General features: G+C 38.6%; 1 protein-coding gene across 1 annotated transcript in view; it reads right to left on the bottom strand.

Annotated features, from left to right (window-relative positions):
* The window catches only part of LOC131431418 (coiled-coil domain-containing protein 85C), a 113,172-nt gene extending 112,060 nt beyond the window's left edge, over nt 1-1,112 (bottom strand). The window contains exon 1 of the mRNA XM_058597115.1: nt 106-1,112. The gene's annotated coding sequence lies outside the window, so the exon portion shown is untranslated. The remainder of the gene's footprint in view (nt 1-105) is intronic.
* Between the last annotated feature and the right edge of the window lie 24,148 nt (nt 1,113-25,260).

The raw sequence follows: 25,260 nt of genomic DNA, 5'->3' as shown, positions 1-25,260 counted from the left end.
TAGCAGTAAAAGCAAAAACACAGACCGAATTCAATTCCAATTGAAACTGCATTCATTAATTCTTCCCTAGTTTTAAACTTATAAACAATTTTACGATTAACTTACAGTCAGCAATTCAAGTCAGCCACATCCGTATTTGCATACAAACAAAAACTACTGTCGCCGCAAAATTATGCACTTGCTAGTAAAAATCCACTGCAAGGTTTCTTCATTAAGTCACTGCACAGAACAACGAATTCAGTTACAACAGTTTGTTTTGATAGTTTTCACTGTCTACGTTTCGCGCACGCTCGGTAATTAGTTACTAAAGGCCTTCCTTTTCACTCACAGTCGGTTCTAACGCGCATAACATAAAACAAGCGCTTCTTGCACTGCCTCTTTTTTCCTTTCTCTCTCTCTCTCTTTCGTTTAAATCCCTCCTGAGATTCCACGTGTTTCCCAGGAAAAAACAGCTTCCACCAACAACCACTTCTTGCACATCTAGTTCAGGTTTGCACTCCTTTTTATTTTTTAATCTCTTCTTCTACCAAGTATCCCAAAATTGGAACAGAAAAACTCAACCTTTCAGCATTTTTTATTATTGCGCATCGTGTATCGTCTTCACTGAGAAGCCGTTTTGTTTCGCCTTGAGCCTTCTACGTTTTTCGTTTCCCTTTGCGTTTCCTTCGGATTCGGGATGCCACCCGAAAATAGCAATCTCTGTTTGCCGGTGCTTAAGCCACAAGCTTTGCAACTTCTTGACCCAGAGTGGATGGCAGTGGCTCCGACAGGAGAAAATGAGAGAGGGCAAGTCTGTCGGTCCGGTCGCCCGCTAAGCCGTTTTGGTCCAGAAAAGGCAAAAGAATCTATCCACTTCACGGGTTTCACCTCGGATGGTTCCCTTGCTCCACTAAACACCGGAACACTAGCAAGCCACGATCTCCGACAACATCGACAAGCCGGGGTACTACAAGCGGAAACTTTGCTTTTTACAACTTGAAATATTTTCCAATTTCTACGGCAACCAGAAAGGCAAGAAATATCACTTTACGAAGATATAGCACAATGCGGTTGAAACTAAGGCACACTGCACAGTTATTGCGACACTCACTCGCTTGCACACTCCACTCGCTTCGACAGCAAAACTGAAATAAAAACATAACAAACCGCGAAAGCACTAATATGGCTGCTTCTTCCACTCCATAAACTCCACTTCGACTCTCTAGATATTTCTCTTTGAACTCTCCCTCTCTCTCTCTCCCGCCACGGAAGAGTGTTGACTCTCTTTTCGAATGGAAGTTGTCTCCCACACGAATGCCTACAAGTGCAAATGGCACGCTTGAATAGTAAAATATGAGCAAACGTTGACTCAGTGCTCTCCAGTATGTTCGCTCACAATGCCCTGGAGTAGCATACGGCATTAATGTTTCGCAATACCTAGGGTGTATCTACACATATTTAGGCTTGGACATGCTTTGAACTACATTGAATTTAACTATTTTATTCGATTCCTTCAATCCTAGAATGATAGCAATAGCAAAGCTATGTGAACGGTTCGACGATAAATGGGGCTAAACGCATATTTGAGTTTTCATTTGTTTACTATATTTTCTATGAAATAACCAAATTGATTTTATGTTTGACGTTTCACTCTTCGTGTAGGGGAAGATGGGGTAAAACGCACCCCCCAGGTACAATGCACCTTTTGCTTGTCTCAAAAGTTATCAATTTATTTCGCTGAAATTTTAATGAAACTGAAAGTCCGCCATAACAACAGATTACTATAAAATTTTGGTAGCGATGGTTCAATCATATCTGGAAAACTTTTCAAAAACCAATTAAGTCTCTGTTATAAGTAATTTTTTATGATCGTTCCATAGTAATTTTCTAAGGTGAGGAAGACGATTTTAATTATGTAACCAGTGAGCTTCTCTGCCAATCATTCGGGTTTTTTAAATTAGTTCTAATACAGACGATGTATTTACAATTTTATAGAAAAATCGTCAAATTTATCATCTCATATTTTTGGGGGCAAAATGACCCGAATTGTGTGAGGAAAATTATCCATAAGTTATCAATTTAATGAATAATAGTAAACAATCTTCCACCTGGCAAATGTTTCGTCAACTAAAAGTCTAAAGCTTTTTTTAAATAATAAGAAGAAGCTTTATGAGGGTGCATATTGCCCCGTGGTTATCATAAGCTTCAATACGTTGTTTTGATGGATCTATGTTCAGATAATCGCACTTCGCGTAATTTAAATTGTATATTTTTCATGTTTTGCACGATCGGGCGTCATGCCCCGCATATATTTCAATAGAAAATTTTTAAGGGTTTTGGAAAACAAGATATTTCATCATTCAGAGGTTAGCCAAATTTTGTGCTAGGGCACATAACCGATTTTGATATGTTTACGTTTCGTCTTTGAGGAATAATGATTACGGAAGATAGTCATGCATGAAACTCTTCCGTGTTAATCTCTATAGTTAAGATATAGCAACATTTCCTTAGGAGGTGCGTTTTACCCCATCTACCCCTAATATTCAAACCAAAACTACAAGCTTTCAATTCATATTGCAAACGTTAAAGAATTTTTAATGACATCTTCAGTAATTTCTATGACAGTTAATGATCGAAAGAAAAAGTAAACAAAAGAGGCTCTTCTTTGCAGTGGACAGTTTTCTAGTTTTATAAACTAATTTTGTTTTAGTTTGATTTGGAATGGATGTCGAAGTACAAAAAAAATCTAGCTCTAAGCATACTTACAAATTATCCTTAGTGAGATCCATTTCGAAAATGATTCAAACTTTTTTATTAAAATTTGACATCTATAATTTATCAAATTTGCAGAATAATATTTCATGGATTCGAATTGTGTTTCATTGCCGACTCTACATGGAAAATAAGTTCTACCTTTTGTTGGACTTTTTTTACCGATTCAGCTCGACGAACTGAGCAAATGTCTGTATGCGTATGTGCGTATATGACACTTGATGTCACTCAATTTTCTTGAAGATGGCAGTGCCAATTTTTACAAACCAAGCTTCAAATGAAAGGTCATGTAATCCCACAGACTGCTAGTGAGTTTTATTTGAATCTGATTTCCGGTTCCGGAAATACAGGTTGATATGCACCAAAAAATGAAAAAAATATTCACTCTTTTTTACGAGCTTAGATTCAAATAAATGATCTGATAGTCCTATAACGCTACTCAATTTCTCCGGATCCCACTTTCGGTTCCAGAAGAGCTACAGGATTTTCTCAGAGATTTCTCAACCGGTTTTTCTCAACTAAGATTCAAATGAAAAACGTGATTAATCCACCTAGCAGTGAGATAATACCTTTTTATCAATCCGCATGTGTTTTTTGCATGGATATTCTTTGGAGTTTTAATTCTCATGACATTATTTTAATTATCGTCGTTTTAAACGGCAAATTGATATTTTAATCACTCATTACATTTCATGAGATGTCAAAGTAAGTTCCATTTGGAGTTTTTCGTCATTCTTTATGGTACTTCCAGAGCCGGTATTCAGGAACTAGCATAACCCAAAATGATTCAAATGACCATAAATTAATACGCCAAAAAATTTACATCTTCTATATCGGTATGAATTTTGAAAACTAATCATCTGTAATTCCAGAATCGGATGAAATTCACCAATTTTGTATGGGACCTTAAGTCCTTAAATTAAGTTTTTGTTTTTGAAGTTCGATTTGGCCTTTTTGAAAAAATGATTGAGCTTCGAGAAACGATTCGATACTGGAACCGGAATTCTAAAATCGGTGTAGCCGAAATCAGTTAGATTCACCTGAGGAGTGTGCAGACATCTTTGAGAAATTGTAGTGCGAATTAAAATTTTGGGGTACATTCCTAATCCAAAAACGAATACCGCTTAAACTGAAATAAATTTATTTGGTAATCGACTATCCAAATCTGCAAACCCGATAAACCTGATTAATTTATGTGAAATGGACATTTTTATACTAATCACCACAATCTCCTAAACCAGAAGTCGGATCTGACTAAAAAGTAAGATGTTTCATTTGAATCATAGATGATTCTTAGATTTCATTTGATTCTTAGATCGGTTCAGCCATCTACGAGAAAAATTAATTGCATTATTTTAATTTCGTTTCACATATCATCCTGTGGTTCCGCAATCAGAAGTCGGATCCAAACGTAATTCAGGAATCTTGTTTGGGAGTATACGACTTTTCATATGAATCTGAGTTTATAGAAAACGGTTCAGGCATCTCCGAGAAAATTGAGTGAAATTATTTGTCACACACACATTTGCTGATCTCGACGAACTGAGTCATATGGTATATGGAAATTATGTTCTTCCAGCATTTATTGCTGTAAGTAGTTTAAATCAAAATAATTATGGAATTACTTTCAACTTGAAAATGCTGCCATCAACTGGTTTACATATGCCATATTCGAACGATTATGTTGCCAAAAACGAGCCGTGCTAAAATCGGTCCGAGGCAAATTGTCATGAAAAAGGATGCTGTACACAGTCTTTTTGGTACTTAGAAACAATTGTATGTAACAGTATAAAAAATCGTGTTTCACGTTGCTCCCAAGCATTGCTTTGTCATACAGCGCTCAAAACTCCTACTGCTGGAATAGGGGGAAAAGTCGCTTATACAAAAATGTCGATATCTCCGTTGAAAATGGACGGATTTTAACAATCTATGGCTTGTTGGATTGCTATTACCGTGTGGAATCTAAGTCTAAAAACATATTCTGTTTTCAAGGTCAATTGTGACAGATACTGTCAAAAAACTGAAAATTTTGACATAAAACTTCGAATAACTCAAAAAGAAAACATCCTATCTCAAAACCATTCAATAGCGTTCTGGGTGACGGGGAGACCTTTCATTTGCGACTAGTTTGATCAAACTCGGTCCAGCCATCTCTGAGATCTCGACCTCTTAGTTGACAACACACATACAGACACACACACGGACATTTGTTCAGTTCGTCGAGCTGAATCGATTGGTATATGACATTCGGCCCTCCGGGCCTCGGAAAATTGTTCTAAAGTTTGAGTAAATTCTATACCTATTTTTTATATATAAAAAAAGGTAAAAAAGGCAAAAACTAATAATTATTTAAAAATTTCACAAATTTGATTCGGATCCGACCTCCGGTTCTGGAATTGCAGTGTGATAGGTGAAAACTTTTCAATTTCAAGAGTGTTTTTTACAAATGATTGTGAAAATTGATGCGAATCTCATAAAACTGACTGCCAAATAATTCTATTTTGCAGAGCTTATTTATTGGTGGACATAAGAAAGTAAGTGAAGAAAAATTCCAAAAATGGAACTCACTTCGATTTTCCAACGATGTTGAACCGATTTAAAATAAAAACTGTCTCACATGTTGATGGTAAATTTTATCGGGATCCGACTTGCAGTTCTGGAATTGCACAATGATGAGTGCTAAAACTTTCAAACCGCCATATAAAGTAACGATGCAAAACCGGTACGTTCTGGTAAGGAAAAAGAAAACACAACACCGCCATTACGAACGGTGCACACAGCGTGCTTTGATCTATTTCGTACACGTTGCATTATGAAAACGAATCCCGACACCGAAGCTCGGTTTCGAAAACAGATTTCATCGGCACCGAGCACATGTGAGCACGAAATTTCGGTGCATGTCTGTTATCAGTGCATGATTTTGGTAGAACACGGTGCTGAGGTTCAGAACAATGATAGTTACTATACAGGAAGTTTTGCTAAAAAAAACGGTACCCGGGTTGGCGATTCAATGCATATGATGCTGGACCTGGAAGGATTCTTAGTGTCAGTAGGATCGTAGTATTAGCCATTCAACGGTTCTGTACGCTATGAATTAGATGCGAAGTCTGTTGAAACAGAAAGGCCATATTCCACAAAAGAAATGTAATACCATAACTTTACTTTTTTGCCAAAAGAATGAAGGAATTGAACTGAATTAAAGTTGTAGAATGTATATGAATTTATACATGAATATGTTCGATGTACATGCTTTTTTAACATCCGGTTATGTAGTAATATGGTGAATCAATATCGAAAATGATATTTTCATACATCTGTGATTAAAAATAATTGTAATGATAATGATAACTAAAGTAAACATATAATCATCAGCATCAATTTTATGATGCCGTTACAAAAATATTACAGTACAGGTGCACAGGATTTCGCTTGGTTCGAAAAATTGGTTTATTCAAAATAATGCAAAAGAAGTGAATTAACCTCCTGAAATCTTGTTTCTATAATCAATATTCGCATGGAATATGTTTTTCACTGAATTTATTATATATTGGTGTTGAAAATGGAACAAACTTCTCAAAACTAGTCAACAGATTTTCATAACTTGCACGTCCTATTAGTTTACAACCGATCAAACTCACTTTGATTGAATCGAAATATCTTCGGTCTTATTATCCTATTGAATGCGGTTGACTTCTATCCGGATATGACTGAAAGTACAGAATAATAGAAGTTAAAACAAATATAAAAAAAATTAAACCGCAATCAAACTGAAATTGAACCGATACGACTAATCCGTTGAGTAAACATAACTTACTAATGAGTATATATAACTCACTTTTCAAAGTATTTTTGCAAGTGCCTTAAGGAAACTACTTAGAACCACTTCATCTGAAATTAGATTACTGAACAGAACCCCAAAGTTAGGTGGAAAGTAATCAAAATTAGATAGAATGCGATCCCGTGTAGGTTCTTTTTTCATTCCATCAACTGCAATTCATCTTATAAACTTTTGTTGCACTTCCCATTGTAAAATAAAAAAAATCAAACTAAGATTTTGTTATTATAATACCGTTTATTTATACCCGTCTTTAACCTGCCTATGGTCGTTTGACGAGTGGAATTTCATGTGTAACAAATACTCTTATTTGGTGTAACAAATACTCAAACTACTAAAACGAAATTCTTTAACTAGAAATGAGTTAATAGGGAATTATCAGATATTAGTACGTGCACTATTACTGAAATAATGTTGCGTGTCACACATTTTTGCTCTCGAGAAGGGTTATTTTTGGGAACACCAAAAATTACCACTGTACCGACTGATTTTAATCAAATTATTAGCGGAACATTTCACGAAACTTTCATCGACATACATTGACTCAAGACTTCCAACAATTTTTTATAGATATGTTGAGCTAAGATAAATTTCACAGCATTCTGTAATACATATGTTAAAGCTGGCAACAATTTGTTTTTAACCAATATGAATCATTGCCGTTTCAACCTTCCGAGCGAACGGACGTGCTTTGTGTTTACTGCGAAAAAAACCAGTGCCGTGTGTGATAACGTGACCGGACGATCAAAACTAGATTATATCGCTATTGTGTAATAGACAATAGTGCTTTTTTCTGTGAGAGGTTTTTTGTACATTATACACTGAAGCAGTGCATTGTTGTGAGCGGACGATCGAAACAGTACCGTTAGCCGGTGATTGTTTGATCGATCAAGGCCAGATTTCAGTGGCCATTGTGATTATACTGTGCGGATTATAAGTGAGTGTGCTTTTTCCTCTCGGAGGTTTTTTGCACACCCTCGAAGCGGCGATACGCCGATCGACGAGGGCTTGGCCTTGGTGGCCCCCGTTGGATTAAAAGTTAAGTACTATTATTTTGTATATTTTTTTTTTCTTCTTCATTCGACCGTTCAGTACCCCCCCCTTCGAATCATTTATTTCTGCGCGGAGGTAGCTCCGCGACATGTCAAATTTGACTCCCGACCCCTCCGTTCTCGATGATCAGATGGAGACTTCTGTTGGCAGCAATAAGTCTCGCATAAAGAGTTATCCCGATGGGCTTGCACTCTCGGCCGGGCCTTACTCGGTTTATTTCCGGACCAAGCCTAAAGAAAAAAAAATTGAATGTTTTGAAAATATCGCGGGATCTGTCCTCGCGATACAATACTATAAAAAGTATTGATAAAATACGACCAGATAAGCTCAGGGTTCTGTTCACCAGCTCAAAGCAGGCAAATGAGCTCGCTCAAAATGACCATTTTACGCGGGAGTACCGCGTCTACGTGCCAGCTCGCGAAGTAGAAATCGACGGTGTGGTCACCGATTCGAGTTTGACTTGCGAGGACGTTCTTAAGTACGGAGAGGGCTGTTTTAAGGACCCCTCACTTAAGAACGTCAAGATACTGGACTGCAAGCGATTGCATTCAGTATCGATCGCCGGGGATGGAACAAAGTCTTATCCCCAATCTGACTCTTATCGTGTGACCTTCGCCGGCTCTGCTTTGCCCAACTACATCCTCTTGGACCGGGTTCGTCTGCCTGTTCGTCTTTTTGTACCTCGAGTAATGAATTGTACCAATTGCAAACAATTGGGGCATACAGCTTCTCATTGCTGCAATAAGCCCCGGTGTGCTAACTGTGGGGAGGCTCATGCGGATGGCTCTTGCGGTAAGGATGCTGAAAAGTGTCTCTACTGCAAGGAGGGTCCGCATGACCTAATGGCATGTCCTGCGTATAAGCTGCGAGGAGATCGGATGAAGCGTTCCCTGAAGGAACACTCCAAGCGTTCCTTTGCCGAGATGCTTAAGAGTGCCACCCCTCCTAAACTGACAACGAACCCATATGCCTGCTTGTCAACTGACGAGAGCGATTCTGACGACCCTTTGGAAGGTCCATCATCGGCGGTCCCTCATAGCTGTAGGAAAAGAATGAATAAATCCTCTCATAAGCTACCTAGTAAGGGCTCGAAGGTGTCTTCCGAAGGGCTTCGAAAAGTTACAGCTAACGGGAATCGGGACAAACCACCGAAGCAAAAGGCTCCTGGTCTCGGAAAACTCAGTTCCGAGATGGAATTCCCACCACTTCCCGGGACAACAAAATCCCCAAACGTCCCTGAAAATCTATCAGAGAACCAACTAGGTGCTGGACTTATCAAGTTCTCTGATGTTGTGGACTGGATTTTTACAACTTTTAATATTTCTGACCCTCTTAAAAGCATTTTAATTGCTTTCATGCCAACAGTAAAAACATATTTAAAGCAGTTGACTGCAAATTGGCCCCTTCTCTCAGCGATTGTATCCTTCGATGGCTAAATCATCCATCGAGGTCACGGATCTAATCACTGTTTTACAGTGGAATTGCAGAAGTATTATCCCAAAAATAGATTCCCTTAAATTTCTAGTAAATAATCTGAAATGTGACGCATTTGCATTGTGCGAAACTTGGCTAACTTCTGAAATATCCTTAAACTTCCACGATTTTAACATTATTCGCCTGGATCGAGATGATCCCTACGGAGGAGTACTTTTGGGGATCAAAAAGTGCTATTCTTTTTATCGAATTAACCTCCCCTCGACATCAGGTATTGAAACTGTCGCATGTCATGTTACAATCAAAGGCAAGGATCTTTGCATTGCTTCAATCTATATTCCCCCAAGAGCCTCGGTTGGGCATCGGTGGCTCAGTGATATCATTGAGCTCCTTCCCGCACCGACGTTGGTTTTAGGAGACTTTAACTCACACGGTACGGGATGGGGCTGTCTTCACGACGATAACAGATCAGCTATGATCCATGATATCTGCGACAACTTCAATATGACAATCTTGAATACGGGAGAAATGACACGGATTCCTGCACCACCAGCAAGACCAAGTGCGCTGGATTTATCACTTTGCTCGACATCGCTACGGTTGGATTGCACGTGGGAGGTAATTCCTGATCCCCACGGTAGCGATCATCTACCGATCGTAATATCAATCACCAGCGGCTCAAAACCATCGAAGACAATCAATGTTTCCTATGACCTCACACGAAATATTGATTGGAATAGCTATGCGACCGCGATATCTGAGAAACTTGAAAGAACACAACAACTTCCTCCGGAGGAAGAGTACACGTTTTTGGCTGGCTTGATTCTCGACACCGCGACTCAAGCTCAGACGAAACGTGTACCCGGCGCAAAAACTAACATCCGTCCTCCCAACCCGTGGTGGGACAAAGAGTGCACAAATTTAAACGCGGAGAGAGCCTCCGCGTATAAAATATTCAGAAAAAATGGAACACCTGATAATTACCGGAATTACGCGGCGTTAGACGTTAAAATTAAGAACTTGATTAGAGCTAAGAAACGCGGTTACTGGCGTCGGTTCGTAGACGGCCTAACAAAAGAAACATCTATGAGCACTCTTTGGAACACAGCCCGACGAATGCGCAATCATAACACAACGAATGAAAGCGAGGAATATTCTAACCGCTGGATATTCGATTTCGCTAAAAAAGTATGTCCAGACTCTGTTCCGGAACAGAAGATCACCCGCGCCGCGACACCAAATACAAACGAAACACCGTTTTCGATGGTAGAGCTCTCACTTGCGCTCTTGTCATGTAACAATAAAGCCCCGGGATTAGACAGAATAAAATTCAATTTGTTGAAAAATCTGCCTGACCCCGCCAAAAGGCGCTTGCTGAGTTTATTCAATAAGTTCCTTGAGGACAACATTGTTCCACATGACTGGAGACAAGTGAAAGTGATATCCATTCAAAAACCAGGAAAACCAGCCTCCGATCACAATTCGTATCGGCCGATTGCTATGCTTTCCTGTATCCGGAAATTGTTCGAAAAAATGATTCTGTTTCGTCTAGACAATTGGGTCGAGATTAATGGCTTACTTTCAGATACACAATTTGGTTTCCGCAGGGGCAAAGGAACGAACGATTGTCTTGCGTTGCTCTCAACCGAAATTCAAATGGCATTTGCTCTTAAGGAACAAATGGCGTCAGTTTTCCTAGACATCAAGGGGGCTTTTGACTCAGTTTCTATAAATATCCTATCTGAGAAGTTGCATCAGCATGGTCTTTCACCAATTTTGAATAACTTTTTGTACAATCTATTGTCCGAAAAATACATGTATTTCGCGCATGGTGATTTGTCGACAATACGATTCAGTTACATGGGTCTTCCTCAGGGCTCATGCTTAAGCCCCCTTTTATACAATTTTTACGTAAACGACATCGATAAATGTATCAACACATCTTGCACGCTGAGACAACTTGCCGACGACAGCGTTGTGTCCATTATAGGACCCAAAGCTGGCGATCTGCAAGGGCCGTTACAAGATACTCTTGCCAACTTATCCACATGGGCTCTTCAAATGGGTATCGAGTTCTCTACGGAGAAAACTGAGCTGGTTGTATTTTCAAGGAAGCGAGAACCAGCACAACTACAGCTTCAACTAGGGGGTGAAAACATAGCTCAGGTCTTCACATTCAAATATCTCGGGGTCTGGTTCGACTCCAAAGGCACCTGGGGATGTCACATTAGGTATCTGAAACAAAAATGCCAGCAGAGAATCAATTTTCTTCGTACAATAACCGGAACTTGGTGGGGTGCCCACCCAGGAGACCTGATCAGATTGTACCAAACAACGATATTGTCCGTTATGGAATATGGATGCTTCTGCTTCCGATCCGCCGCGAACACCCATTTCATTAAGCTGGAAAGAATTCAGTATCGTTGTTTGCGTATTGCCTTGGGTTGCATGCAATCAACTCATACGATGAGTCTTGAAGTGTTGACGGGCGTCTTACCGTTGAAAAACCGGTTCTGGGATCTCTCATATCGTTTGCTCATTCGATGCGACATTTTGAATCCTCTGGTGATTGAAAACTTCGAAAGGTTAGTTGAGCTTAATTCTCAAACCCGTTTTATGTCCTTGTATTTTGATTACATGGCTCAGAATATTAATCCTTCTTCGTTTGCTCCCAACCGTGCTCATTTCTTGGATACTTCTGATTCTACTGTGTTTTTCGACACATCCATGAGAGAAGAGATTCGTGGAATTCCGGAACACGTACGCCCTCGAGTGGCCCCTAATATATTTTATAATAAATTTAGAACAGTCAACTGTGAAAAGGTGTTTTACACTGATGGATCAAACATCGACAGGTCCACAGGCTTCGGCATCTTCAATCAAAACATCACCGCTTCTTACAAACTCAGTGATCCGGCTTCAGTTTACGTCGCAGAATTAGCTGCTATTCAGTACACCCTCGAGATCATTGAAACATTGCCCAAAGACCATTACGTCATTGTCACGGACAGTCTAAGTTCAATAGAAGCTCTCCGGGCAATGAAGCCAGGAAAGTATCCCCCATATTTCCTGGGGAAAATACGGGAACACTTGCGAACTTTATCTGAACGGTCTTATTCAATATCGTTAGTCTGGGTCCCTTCGCATTGTTCCATTCCGGGCAATGAAAAGGCAGACTCATTGGCTAAGGTGGGCGCATTACAAGGTGACATTTATGAAAGACCAATCTGCTTCAATGAATTTTTCAGTATTTCTCGTCAGAAAACTCTCGAAAGTTGGCAAACTTCATGGACGAATGACGAACTGGGACGATGGCTACACTCCATTATCCCTAAGGTATCGACGAAACCTTGGTTCAAGGGGATGAACGTGAGTCGTGATTTCATTCGCGTTATGTCACGACTCATGTCAAATCACTATACATTCAACGCACATCTCCGGCGTATCGGGATCGTGGAGAACGGGCTCTGCACCTGTGGCGACGGTTATCAGGACATCGAGCATGTCGTGTGGTCGTGCGTAGAGTATCGCGACGCCAGATCGGAGCTATTGGAATCCCTCAGGGCCCGAGGTAGACCGACTGAGGTTCCGGTTCGGGATGTGTTGGCGAGTCGGGATAGTTCATATATGCTTCTGATATACCAGTTCCTCAAACACATTAATATACAAGTGTAATCTGTTACATCTTGCTTAGAAAGTTCCTCCTATTTATCGACGTTATTTCAACTGTGGCTAAGAATTATTTTCACCTGCAGGCTCGACACTAACTTCCGCCGATTATCCCGATTCCTCATCTGTCCACCATCTTCATCGGAACTAACAAGATCTTTTTGCTGTCACTAACCTTTTCGCTTCCCCCCTCCCCGTCTCTTCTCCATCTCGATGTCAACTAATTAGATCTCTGTCGTTCTTAGTCATTTCGTTCCCATATCCCCATTTTACTTCGTTTTCCGCAATATTTACTTCTCTATATTTTTTCGTTATATTTACATCACCATCATCGCCCACGGAAGGTCGCTCTAGTCATGCGGGCCACCCGCCGGGTATTCGTAGCCTGGGGGTGTTTCCCGCGGACCCACACAGACCGAGGGATGCGGCCAACGTCATCTGGAAGACTCATGATATATTCCACCCACCGGCCGGTGCCGATCGCCAGCTGAAGGTTGGATCTGCCAAAGTCGACCACTGCGACCCCAATACAACATTATCCAATCATACTATCCTAGTTTTAAGTTAGTCGTTAATAAAATTAGAAAAAGTCCTTGGCACCTTAGAGCTAAAGCAGTGTGCCTTAAAAATAATTATATTATTGAATAAAAAAAAAAAAACCAATATGAATATTTTTTTTTTATTTATACACTGCCCGGAAAAAGTTTGGACTCAGCTTTTTCTTTAAATTCATGTTTAACTCATGGACTGAAAAGTCCCGGGCCTAACACACAGATGGCACTAGTTTTATTGCAGTCACCTATTTTTCAGTTAATACTAACCTTAAAAAGACAGCTTTTAAAATTTCATGATATTCTATTCATTAGTTTGTGAGTTATTGTGCTAAGATTGACGATACATTTGTTATTTTCAGAACACTTTACACTGCTTATTGATGGAAAAAATACCGTTCAAGCGAAACAATGGTTTGAAAAGTGTTATGGAGACCATCAGAAACAACAATAAAACGTGGGTTTGCTGACTTCAAACGTGGTCGTAGTCGTAGACACCGATGATGCAGAACGCAGTGAACGTCCAATTGAGGCGGTAACACCAGAAAACATACAAAAATCCACTAAATCGTTTTCAATGCTCACTGTTGACCAAAAACGAGAACGTGTTGATGATTCTAGGCAGTGTTTGGCCATGTTTGAACGTAACAAACCCGGAATTTTTGCGTCGATATGTGACAATGGATGGAACACGGATTCATCACTTCAACCCGGAACCAAAACGATCGTCATCTGAGTGAACAGTAACTGGTGAACCTCGTCCGAAAGCACAAAAATCGGTATTTTGGGATGTGCTTGGTGTAATATTTATCGACTATTTTGAGAAAGGAAATACCATTAACAGTGAATATTATATACACAGATAAAAATATTTTGTGATTTTACATTTATTTTCATGCACATATTTGGAGCAGGCAATTGAATGGAAATTTACATTACAAAACGAAGCGGTTTGTAAATATACAATGAAAAACTTGTCCAATGAAAAACTAAATGAATTTTAATGTAATTTTACATCAATCATGGTTTTAAATCAGATTTTCGTTTCAACTGATGTCTATTTCATAGTACTATCGGTTTACATGTCGTGTAAGTTTCATTTTTCCTTTCTGTGTAGCGTTATTGGAGTGTTTAAAGGCTGAAATTGCAGAGAAACGATCGCATATGGCAAAGAAAAAGAATTTTATTTCATCAAGACAACACCCCGTGTCACAAATCAATCCAAACAATGGCAAAACTACATTAATTGAACTTTGAATTGCTCCCACATCCACCGTATTCGCTATATTTGGCTTCCAGGGACTACTGACTGTTCGCAGATCTGAAAAAAATGCTCGCCAGTAAGAAATTTTGCACGAATGAAGAGGTTATCGCTGAAACTGAGGCCTATTTTGAGGCAAAAGATTATTCGTTCTACAAAAGAGGTTGAAATGTTAGAGCGGTGCTGGATTGATTGCGTTGCTCTTGATGGAGATTACGTTGATGAATAAAGTTAATTTTGAACCAAAAAAATCGTATTCTCTTTGTTAGGCCCGGGACTTTTCAGCCCATGTACGATTTTCTCAAAGGAAATATTATAATATACGTACACTGTAACACGTCATCACTTTGAAGTGCATTAACTTTTATGTTGAACTTAAATCTCCTTTCACTCGATGCATCGACACTTGAAAATACACGTCATGACTTCGTACTTCATTTGCTTTCGATTTCAAGAAGCTAAACCTTAAATTTAGATCATTTTAAACTTGTATTAAACTAGTCATCTCACCGAATTTTAATCGATATTACAGCCTCGAAACTGTATCTAAAGGATTGAAAATGACAAGAGCAAAGTAAATATCGGAAAACAACCGAGCTATGACAGTGATTTTAAATAATTCCAACTTATTTATTAAACAAAATTTAACAGTAGCAAACATTCATCTTATATAGAATTTTTCAGTTATTCTCGTAGTTATTGTATGATTAGAAAAACGCATTTCGATTGTACGATGTATAACAAGTTTCTTATTTCAGGAATCATTGTTACTGAAAATTATGCAACTTTTCAACCTTCAAGAAAAGTTCGATGTGTTTCACAGTAGAAAGTTTTGTTAAAAGTAAATCATATATGAAACTCTTCGAGTAGACATATTACACAGTCAGTTTCGAAAACCTATTTGAAACAATTACACCTTTAGATTTTTGGACTGTTTCACAAGCAGTAACTCCTATAGAATTTTATACATTTTTCCGATAATCTTACGTAACTGTGAAACAATAAGTTTCGTTATACCCGAAACAGTGTTGGTGATTGCCGATAATTTGACTGAGAGTGGCTCTATATTTCTCTACATTGTATACAACATCATCAATCCGGTAGATGGTGCTACAAGAACTTGCTGCCTCTCAATGCATAAACCGTGAGAGATTTTTTTTCTACATTTTTTGGCTCCACCTTATTCTCTGAGTATTTCACGGCCTTTACCAAAATAGATACAGTTTTGCAATGATCGGCGCTGTATGGAATTTACCAAGAGAGAATCGTAAGTCGACAATTATTGCAGAAAATCGAAATCTACAAGTTATGAATGCTCCTTGAATGTTTTCTCATACTGAACAACGTAGGAAGAAGTTACAAAAGGTAACCAGCCGACTAGCAGCGTGAGTAAGATCGGTGCTTCCGAAACAGTGAAACGAACAGGGTAAGATCTACAAAAGAATCGAACAGGGAGAACTAAAAAAACTATGGATCCCGTTAACAGAATCTGTTTTCAGTGAGCACCAACATTGGTTTCGAGTAAAATCATACTTCAATTCTATCGTCCTACTAAGCTCGTGGATTTTTTAAATAGCTCAGAGTTACTGTTCTTCGAAAACCAGCCAATTCGGAGAAAATACTACTCCAAACAATCCTACCGTTCAACGATTTATCTCTCCCATATTCTAAGTAGATACATACTTCGTTTACTATTTGTAAACATTTTCCGTGTCTGACAAAATATGTGTTTGTGCGAAATACGAGTGATGAATAGAAAAAAATAATTAGAAAAGTGTCTCGGGATTTTCGATTTCTAAAACCTTACACAAAGATGCTTTTCCAAACAAATTATAAGAAATACTCGTAGAATGAAACTAATTGCAAGAAAATATCTACGGTTGAACCTATCAAATGCAAATTTGTTATCTCTGAATAAATAAATTCATAGTAAGCTGCTGGATGCTAAAAATTTGGGAGAAAATTTGTTTCTAATATTATTGACTCGGCAAATTTCATTTCCACTGTAAGTATATCGATGTAAACAGTCGTAATTACCAAACAAAAAGTTGTTAAAGCAATTTGTTCATTACTATGTATCCAAAAAATTTGCAGCTGGCCTGAATAAAATGCAACCAGATTATTCATTTCCAGACATTCTCGTGAGCAAATGGAAGCAAAGCAGCAGTATCGTGAAATTGTTATAAGAGTCATTAATTAACATTAGTATCAACTGTTCTCTGCAAATTGAGACCGATGCAAAATCCTCACCACAGATATCGCTTTCCAAGGCTTTCGTTTTCCTGTACGACGTGTAAACAAACCGTTAATTAAAGCATAACAAAATACACAATACACAGTGCGAACTTGCAGAAAACATATGCTTGGCACCGAAGTCGGCCAACCGCATCGAGTTCTCTTCATAGCGAAATCAACACTCGGTGGCGGGAAAGTAAACAAATTCACGTACGAATACTAATTGATACGGATAAACAACGAATCGAATGGATGTATCTCGAGGTGCTGGTACATACCGCGATCCGCGATCCGCAAAGGATTGAAGAAGCAGCACCACGAACAACGAACGATCAATCGTACCAAACAAAACATTCTCCGTAGATTCAGCACGCGCTGGAAATTTGTTTATTATTCAAATAACCCTCGCATGTAGGTGTGCGGCCGAGAAAACCGTTCGACGCAGTCTGCGCAGATGATGATGATGATGATCACGAGAAGAAGCATGTCTAGTGTGCGAGCATTCCAGCTCCTTCACGTTGTTTGGCTAGCTGACATCACTCGCTTTGCGCTTGACCATTGACTACTGCGTGTATCTACGATTGGAGCCATTCGACGTGAGTACTGTAAACAGTGGTTTTTATTCGCCAGATGAATTATAATATGCTTTATGAAATTCTGCATGCGATAGAAATATTTCAAATGCGACGAAAAATGCTATAAAATTATAGAATTTGTTTTTTCGTATGAAAGGTGATTTTGTTATTCAGTAGTGTGTAGTAAACTGTTTACTTTGATGTAGTATGTCCAATAGCATACGTTACAAAAATTTTTGGAAGCAGCCCATGAATTATAGGATTATTATTATTATAGGATGCTACGATAAAAACTTGGACAACAATTTTAGTTAGAAAAAAAACTTGTTTTAATTCACCTAGTGATGCGATGGTGTCTTTTCCATGTTAGTCATACTAATATTGCTATAGCATTTTACAAAAACTTTTCAGTTTAATGATGAACAAATTAGGATAATTTATTCGGGCATGAACTATCGTATCCTACAAATTGAAATAGTTTTGAATAAATAAATTTGAAAGAATGCCTCCCGATTTATTCAAAATATTATTCCAAGTATTTTATACAAAACTCGGTTATTTACATTATAGACTGATTAACGCCGGACATGATCGCTCTTGTTCATACCTAACAGAATTGCTAATTTATCACGGGAAGGCAGTTCCAGCTCAGAAAACAATCAAAAAGATTGGAATATTGGAATTTGCACGCCTTGTGTGACAGCAAAGCCGCCAACTGAGCCCCCTTTCCTGTAGCCACACCTTGCCATACTTTCGATTTGTCGAGAACAAACGACTGCTGTGTTCTTTCATTATTTGCGTTTTTCTCGCCCATTTTTTATTGCCCTCTCGTTAAAGTAGGAGCAGTCATTCGACGGTCGTCTTAATGGTTTGTACAAATGCGATTTCCAAACAAAACTGTGTGTGCTGTGTGAGCCGCCAACGGCAGGCAAACGAGGCTTTGATTCGCACTCAAAGTTTTTTTTTCCTACCATTTCCGCGGTATAAGTTTCATTCAACTTTTTGCGTTTTATTATATTATTTTCAGCCGGTAGGACCAAAACAAATAGATTCGCTGCTTCGCCCCGGGGTCTAGTGGCAAATATAATTGCGGTGCTGCTAGATCCGTTTCCCGGATGTCGGAAGCTTGTGCGAGTTGCCGCATGTCAAGCCGAAAAGCCGAAATAAACAGCTTCAAACCATCGTTTCGTAGCATGTGAAATTAGCAGTGAGTTTGATCGCAAACGAGAGCGAAAGAGATGGGCTCGGCATTGGCAATCTGATACTGGTTTTTAGGTAGGCACTAGTTGAATGCCTACATGTTCGAGATCCGGTCGGTCCAGTTGACCGGATCAAAAGTGTTTCACGCTTGGTAGCTTGATGGGACTTGTTTTGGGATGAACTTGATTCGACGGCTGCAGGCCAAGATTGAAGCGGATACCCCCCCTCAGGCAACCTGGAAACTTGTCGGCATCGTAATGCGAACAACACTTAACATAATCCATGGAATCTTGTTTATACATGGATTGAACTCGGGATTTGAATGGCTTGAGCCTTTACACTCGTACACTTACTGGAACCTGATCTCGAATCGAGTCTCTCAAAACGATTATTGTTGTAATCGATTCGACTAAACTGTAACATTGCGTATCGCATTCGGCCAAGCGATCACGATAATCTGGTATTTTTAATTTAATTAATAATAAATTCCGGGTACTTTGTTATCAAGGTATACGATAGACTTTAGTAAGTTTCACATTGCGTAACTTTTTCATGCTTTATGTTTTTGTTAATGTAACACAATAAAATTTGCCTTTTCCTTGAAAACAGTCATCACCAAAGACCGAAACGGTGGAAGGGTAACATTTGTATGTATTTTAAGACTGAGTCAGGTACTTTTTTCGAAAAAGTATCAAAATTATTGGATCATTTTTTATCCCCGGTAAGGTTAGAAACGGAGTAAAAAAAAACCAAAAGGCGGGTGGGTAATGTCAGAGACATAACTGGATGTCGTGAATACGAAAACAAATGACATGTTCCTTAACACTTCCGAATATAAATTAGTTGATCAATTGTATGAATTATGCAAGCATTCCCCTTTTCCACATTTTTCGCAAAAACAAAGAAGGCTTCACTTGATCTCGGTTATTCTCGATTACTCTGAATTTCACACAGCGAAAAGTGCAAAAATCTAACCAAACTGTTCTACATTTGCACTAAACTGAGGATATTTTCTTTCGATTTGCGAACAACACATCCTAATAGTTCTTCAGAAACCTTTTAGAGCCATTAGAACGGCTGATTTTTTATAATGCTTTCCAACGTTGCTTTTTCATCCATCGAAATGTCTGGCAGCTGTGACGTAATCGCTCTTGTCGGAAGCGAAACTAGCTTTGCAAACGGCACAAAATACATCTGCTCGCATTGGCGATAGAATCCAAACTGATTAGATTTTTGTTAGGAGCTTTCTTTTACGTGATTTCGTTTGTAGCTTTTTCACTAATGGGCGGTCCTAACGGCTATAAAAATAGTCGCATACAGAATATTAATGTCGATTATTTTATTTCGCATTTGCATAATTTATTGAAAGAAACTATCAATATGCTGTAGGAATTCGTTTCTAGCATTCAGAAGGACCAAATTGAGGAACTCACTACGATATTCACCACTTTTCGGAACATTTTTCTTGAACGATTTGTTGTACAGCAGCAGCTATTTTCTTCTCCTCCTCAGAACGCGTTCTGATTGGCTGGTGTTGACATGGGTCAAATGAGATAGATTTTTCAATAGTGTACTATTGAAATACTTCAATGCTTTTGCTATACACGTTTAAGTTGAAAAATTTCGATTCTATTGGTAGTTAGATTATATAAATCCTTCCACAGATCACTGAGCTATGAGCTTTCAAAATACGAGAAAGGCAAACGCGCCATATGAATTATCCTCTTTGATACTCGTTTATACCAAACATTTCAGAAAAGTTAAATTTTTAACTATTTGAGATTATGTCACAACTGAAAATTTTATCATAAAATTGTGATCATATTTCCGATGGCATGTAGCAAAAATTATGTTGATTCATTAGATACAAGAAGAGATATTCACGATCAAAAACTTATCACTCTCTCAGAGGGTAAATTTTGAAAAGGCACCCCGTAGTAAAGTAAGTCGTATTCACGACAAAACTCATATATTAATAAGCACATTATTATCAATCGATATTAATCATAACTACTAATCCAACATCTAGTTCCGGAACTGTTGAGTGCGATTAGCTACACACAAAAAATTTAATTTTACAGGTGACTTAATCCCTCAAACGATGCAATTTATATGGGCCTAATTTGTCAAATAAAAGAAAATTTCATTTGTAATGACTTAATGTTGGGTTAGTTCCGTTCAAGAGAATTTAATACTCTGTCTAAAATTCCATGACATGAAATTTATTCGGCTGCTGGAAGTTGTCCATCAATGTCAACTTCCCTCTCTGAGCAGCCTAGATAGCCGTGTAGTGTCGGTAGCGGTTTCCCAACTGGCTAAGAATAATGCTACGATCCACCTGTACCGGTGGTATAAGTCCACCAAACAGGTAAGCCGTGGCGGAATTATTTTCTACCCAAGAATTGATCCACTGGTTTCCTGTTCCATGTTGTAAAAGGCCACAAAAATAGGAACTCCTTAGTCAAGGTGCATTTCCGTGCCGGGGACTGAATGGCTGCAGGAGGTTAAACAATGCAGTCGTGAATGGAATATCTTGGGTTTTTCCCTTACTGGATACACGCAATGCTTAGCAATCAACTTCTTTGTTCATCGCTTCGGCAAGCAGAGATTACAATGCTAAGTGTCTGTGGGTGTCCTCAAGGTGGTGTACTATCCCCACTTTTATGGAACCTAGTCGCTGATGGTTTATTAAGGAAACTTAATAACCTTGTAATTCCGACTTATGGTTTTGCCGACGATTATCATTTATTGATGACCGGTATAAGCATTAACACTCTCTTTGATTTAATGCAGCAAGCCCTGCGATCTGTTCAACAATGGTGTTGTCAGCTTAGATTATCTGTAAATCCAGGAAAACATCAATAGTGTTTTTCACTCATCGTACGATAATTACAGGAGCTCGTCCATTACAGTTCTTCGGTTCAGAGGTCACTGTGGTTGATCAAGTTAAATACGTCGGAGTTATTTTTAATTCAAAACTGAATTGGTCTGCTCACATTGACTTCAGGATTGAAAAAGCTTGCATGGCTTTCGGTCAATGTAGACGAGCTTTTGGAAAATCATGGGGACTCAAACCCAGATACATTCATTGGATCTACACAACTATCGTTAGACCATTTTTAGCATACGGATGTCTTGTATGGTGGCAGAAAGAAGAAGTTGCGACAGTTCAGTCAAAGCTAAATCATCTCCAAAGGATGGTCCTAATGGCGATGACAGGAGCATTCACGACAACTCCTACTGCTGCTTTAAAGGCTACTGTGTATTAAACCACTACATGTGTTCCTAAAACAAGAAGCATTATCTTGTGCATACCGTCTTAGGGTTACAGGGCTTTGGAACAGTAACCCATTAGATTATGCTACCAGCCACACTCGCTTGTGGTCTCAAATGGTTACGTGGGATGAGTATTTACTCGCTCCTAGTGACCTAACTCTCACATGCAGTTTTCCTTTCAAAACATTCAATGTGAGTTATCCTCTTCGTGAGGAATGGTTGACTGGTTATTTGGAACGACAACTTGATGAACACATAGTTTGTTATAAGGACGGTTCTCTGTTGAATGGTCGTGCTGCTGCTGGTGTCTACTGTCGTGAAATAAGGCTAGGGTAGTCTCATTCACTTCGTAAATACTGTACTGTGTTCGAAGCAGAAATCTACGCGATTCTGTGTTTAATACAATCGGCACTTCAGCAGAGGATCTGTGGTAAACGAATTTATTTTTGTTCCGACAGTCAGGCAGCCTTAAAAGCATTCAGTTCGAATGACTCACGGTCGAATCTAGTGATCGCATGTCGAACTCAAATAGAAAACCTTAGCATCTCAAATGCTTCTTATTGGTACCCGGCCATTCTGGCATTACTGGAAATGAATGGGCTGATGAGTTGGCTAGAGCTGGTGCAACGAATGATTTCGTTGGTTCTGAACCAGCTTTACCACTTTCAACTAGTTGGATAAAGCACAAGATTCGTTCTTGGGCTGCATCCAAACATGCCAGCAAAAGGATATTCTCTCGTTACTCACCCAATGTGATAAGGAGCTATAGTCAGCAGGGTTCATTGTTCTTCATGGAGTGAATGAATCCATTCTGTATTCACCTTAAATAGGGTTTAGCAGATTGTTTGGCATCCTTTACGGGGTACCGAATTTACTTCTGCTCGTACATACTGCAAATCGTTCTGCATTCTTCCGGGAGTGCATAATGGTGTCGCTTTGGTAAAATCTTTAAATCCTCTCGGGATTGGAGATTTATTAACTGTGCATCGTTCATCAGAAAGAACGCACATAGTAACAAACCTAAATAGGTTTTACAGCAGACTGTTCGGGATCTCGTAGAGGTTCAAAATTCACTTCTGCTTCCACTAAATGTGATCCCCAGCAAATTTTCAGCATCCCTTAGGGGTGCAGAATTTACTTCTGCTTTTTTGTGGTGTTGTGTCGTCAATTTTCCCCATCCTCCTAGTCCAAACCTTACAATTTCCCTTCAATCCTTCCCTCTTATATATCGGGAAAATGATGCTAAAAACTAATGCTAATTGATGGCAAGGCACAAATCTCCAATGAATCAAGGGGAACGTGCCATGTGAGCAAATTTATTCTGATGGGCTTGTTCCGTTCAAGAACATTTAATACTCTGTCTAAAATTCCATGACATGAAATTCATTGAAATAAAAAAAAAAAAGAATAATGATAGCGACCGCCGTAACTTGAACCAAGAATCATTGAATCACAAAGTACGTCCGTCAATCGACTGAGTCATAGAAGCACAAAAGATGGATTTAAGTTCACGCAGTCGAACCCGCTAGCCGAACGAATAGTACAGTCGAAACCAGTCAAATTAATGCTAGTCCATTGAAACATTAAGTCATTACAAATTAAATTTTCCGTCATTTGACAAAATAGGTCTTTATGAATTACATCGTATGAGTGATTCCAATTTTTCTGGTGTGTATTATTAAGAACTCTCAACTACACTCTTATAAAAAAAAAATGAAACTTACACTGGAAGGGACGTAAATATCAGCACACCGTAATTTCTTGGGTAATGACTGAATATTACATCTATTAAAATGTATACAAAAATGTTGTGTCTGTTTCGATGCCAACTACAATTAAATTAGCTGTGAGGTTAAAAATATTATTCATTTTTACATACTTGAAATTGTGAATTTAAGTGTAATGCCATGCGACGCTTATTTTATGTGCATCTATAGAGACGTAAATTTACACGATGCTGATATCAGATTTGGCACAATGAAATAAGTGTTGCCATATATCGAAACTTATCGAAGAACCTTCGTATTATATGCGTAGATTATTTCTGGATGCGAACTTTAAGGTAGAGCAGAAACATGTGAAACTTCTGTATAAGGACAGAGCATCGTTACAGGCTTGTGGAAACTACAACGCGACGCAAAATTTAGTACATGATCGAATATGTTCAGCGTACAAGTTCGCACGGTTTCATTTTATCTTTTACCTACATCTACTGGTTTCTATTTGGTTTTAGTTGAATATTAAACTGAAAGTAGAACAAAGTTACAGCTTCGAGTCATAACAAGTGAAAAAAATCGATTGTAGTAGAAAAGACAATGCAATAACAGTCTTATTAAACATGTAAACATAACAAATTTTTCGTGATTTTGTTCAAAATAGTTTGCTTTCGTTTAAAACAGTTCGAGATCCACTTGGAAAATCATGTTTCAACTATTTCTTTCATTCACACTATGAGGGTTCATAAATCACATATCGATAAAACCCTTCTTAATCCACCTAGTGGTGTGATAATGCCTTTCTCTTCTTTCATAACAGTCTCATGAAAATATATTTCATACTATTTTTAAATAATTTCGGATACTAATTTTGACACCAATTGATTCAGATTGAATCGAGTAGTTCACAAAAGCATTCTTCAGTGTTTGTATCACATAGTTGGCATCATTTTTTCAACCAAACGCTTGACATTTGCGTTGCCTGTTTGTATGAGAAGAGTGATGCTAATCTATAAAAACTCTTAGTCAACTTAATGGAATTTTCATAGATCTTGAAAAATCACCATATGGGACGGGGGACGGGGGGGGGGGGGGGGGGGGATAGGGTATGGACTTTCCTTTGGAATTTCCGAAATCGAAAAAAAAAATTGCTGCCAAAAGTCTTAGAATTGCATGAAACGGCGAGATTTAGTGTCATCTCGAAAAAAAAATACTTTTTTCAAATCTACTTTCTGGGACTAAAAATATATCAAATAAAGTCCCAGAAAGTCGATTTTTTCAAAAGATATTTGGCATAAATACAAATTTTTGATTTCGGAAATTTCATGTACTCCTCCCTATGGTGCTTTTTCAAGATCGAAAATTTTCAAACTTTAACCGCTGACTGGGAAGCACCCCTTACCCATGTCCGATTTAGCTCAAATTTTGCATGAGGACTTTTTTCGAGGTGCTTAAACTTTTGAACAATAGCGCTTTACGAAATTAGAGGTGATCCCAACATATTGGCACCCTTATATACATTGGAGCGATAAAAACAACGTGTTTCGTCGGTTACGTCACTTATACCATTATATCTCCGGAACCAAAAGTCACAGCCATTTGATCTTTGAACTTGATAAATGGCCCGACAGTTTCTTTTATAAGAAATTTTCCGTTCTTAGTTTGACATGTTTGATAGGCCAAACTGCCAAACAGAAATAAAAAA

The sequence above is a fragment of the Malaya genurostris genome, chromosome 2 (genome assembly GCF_030247185.1).
Source record: "Malaya genurostris strain Urasoe2022 chromosome 2, Malgen_1.1, whole genome shotgun sequence".
Lineage (NCBI taxonomy): Eukaryota > Metazoa > Arthropoda > Insecta > Diptera > Culicidae > Malaya > Malaya genurostris.
Note: the sequence above shows the minus strand (reverse complement) of the source record. Positions and strands in the feature narration are given on the sequence as shown.